The sequence below is a fragment of the Arvicola amphibius genome, chromosome 3, assembly GCF_903992535.2.
Source record: "Arvicola amphibius chromosome 3, mArvAmp1.2, whole genome shotgun sequence".
Classification (NCBI taxonomy): Eukaryota; Metazoa; Chordata; class Mammalia; order Rodentia; family Cricetidae; genus Arvicola; species Arvicola amphibius.
In genome coordinates, this window is record NC_052049.1 from 17,612,905 (window position 1) to 17,615,432 (window position 2,528).

Below are 2,528 nucleotides of genomic sequence, written 5' to 3' on the forward strand. Positions count from 1 at the left end.
TAGCCCTTTTATACACAAATATCAGACTGAGAAAGAAATCAGGGATACCACAACTCTCAAAATAGCCGCCATCAAAATATAAAATATAAAATATCTTGGAGTAATTCTAATAAAACACTTGAGAGAGTTGTATAATTAAAAGCTTTAAGATATTGAAGAAAGGGATTGAAGAAGCTATCAGAAGAAGAACAGTGAAATTTTTGTTAAGCTGTTCTGTACCAAGAGCTCTTGCTTTTAGTGGAGTTATGTTTGGAGACAGGCCACTGAAAATAAATCACTCCAACAATGCAATAGTAAAACCTCCTGAGATGACACCTCAGGCTGCAGCTAAGGAGTTAGAAGAAGTAATGAAGCGAGTACGGGAAACTCAGTGATTTATCTCAGCAGCTATTGAAAGAATCTGGAAAGAGCAATGAAAGGAAAGGCGGTCGATCTCGTTCCCACACTTGCTCAAAGTCCAGGTCTAGCACAAAATCCCATTCTAGAAGGAAGAGATTACAGTCAAAGCACAGGAGTAGATCTCATAACAGGTCACATTCAAGATAGATAGACGTAGATCCAAGAGTCCACATAAAAAGCGCTCGAAGTTTAGGGAGAGGCAGAAGTCAAGGAATCGTTCACATTCACGGGACAAGAGAAAAGATACCCGAGAAAAGGTGAAGGAAAAGGACAGAGTGCAGGATAGAGAGAAGGAAAAAGAGAAAGAGAAGGAGAGGGAAAGGGATAAAGATCGTGAAAAAGACAATAAACGGGATAAAAACAAAGATAAAGACAGAGAGAAGGAAAAGGATCAGGAAAAGGAGCAGGACAAGTACAAGGAACAAGACAGAGACAAGGAACAGGAAAAAGACAAATCCAAAAAGGCAGATGAGAAACGAAAAAGGAGAAGTCCAGAGCTCCACCCAGAAGTTGCAATGCATCAAGAAGATCTCGTAGTACCAGCAGGGAAAGGTGGCAACAAAGGAGCAGGAGTTCTTCCAGATCTCCAAGAACATCAAAGACCATAAAGAGAAAGTTTTCCAGGTCTCCGTCTCCCAGGGGCCGAAATAAGAAAGATAAAAAGAGAGAAGAAGAAAGGGACCACATCAGTGATGGGAAAGAAAGAGAGCGTTCCATTTCTACAAAAACAAAAACAAAACAAAAACAAAAAATAACAACAACAACAACAAAGAGTTCTGGTGACTGAGATGGGAAGGAGAAGGTGGAGAAGACCAACACACTGGTTAAGAAGAAACTCAGTAAAGGGACAGATTCAAGTGTGAGCAGAGATGCCAATGAGAAGGACTGCCCAAGGACTGAGGAAGAAAACCAAGTACAGCAGAATGGGAATTGCCAATCAAATGAAGTGGAAAAAAAACAAACAAACAAAAAAAAAAAACGATGTGGTGTAGGACTGCCTGCTGCATCTCTCCCTCCACGGTGGCATCAAACCCAAAGCTTTCAGTGTGCAGCAAGGAGTAAACGGCGAAGAGACCACATATGGGAACTAGTAGCTCTTCCGGCTATGAGGTGACATTGTGGACATCTTGTTACTGAGCATGGACATGATGGAAATAATCAGATGTTATCCAAGTTCCTCATCCTCTGAAGACTGCATTTCCATAGTGGCTGGCACACTTGTCATGTGGTTCATTGGTGTTTGCCAAGAAGCATTGCAAATCAATTGAAAATCACAAATTCAGAGATGAACTATCCCTTAAGACTGGAGATGAACATTGGAGGCTCCTAAAAAAAATGCTAGTTACTGAATTTTGTATTGTTTTACTTGGGTACCTGTGGAACGATTGTGAAGGAGTGTGTCTTGTTTCAACTGCTGTCTTATTTATGATATGTAAGTAGACTAGAGCAAATGTTTGAATCTTTGCTATTTTTACCACCATTTCTCTAATAAAGTTCAGTATTTTAGAGGAAGAAAATAATCTAAAAACAAGAAACATACTTCTTACTCAGTAAAGGAAATATAGAAATATAAGAAAGGAATATTAACAAACAAAGAAAACAAAATCCCTACAGTGTAAATCCAAAGCCTGTAGCTCAATGTCCAACCTCTGGGCCTCACTCACTCTGTCAGCTTGTAGACTTCCAAAGGCTTGGGCAGATTTCCTTCTTCAACTTTGCTGTCTGTATCACACATACCTTTACCTTAGGTCGATTCTACTCCACACATGCTGCTAACTTGGACAGAGGTCCCATATTCTCCACTATTGAATTGTCTCTATTGGAAACTACACAATACTTTCATCAGTGACTTTGCTGGCCTCTGCACAGTGATTTCATCCTTTCTATACACTGCTTCCATGACCCCTTCAGCCTTTCAAATCAGGGCAACCTGGGAAACTCTGAAATAATATTTGTTAAATTCTTCTGTTAACTTTATAAGCAGTCCAACTGCCCTGGAGCATTTCTTTGTTCATACTAAATGCTTACTTGCCTGTTCCCCTCAGGAAGTACAGAATTCACCTCAATGGTGCTGACAACCAATTTAATTTCATTTATTATTTAGCCCCAAGTGTCACAAACACTGGTTT

At 39.9% G+C, this 2,528-nt stretch overlaps 1 pseudogene; it reads left to right on the plus strand.

The window, feature by feature from the left end:
* Positions 1–218: 218 nt before the first annotated feature.
* LOC119808912 lies at positions 219–1,513 on the plus strand (annotated as a pseudogene).
* The last annotated feature ends 1,015 nt before the right edge of the window (positions 1,514–2,528 follow it).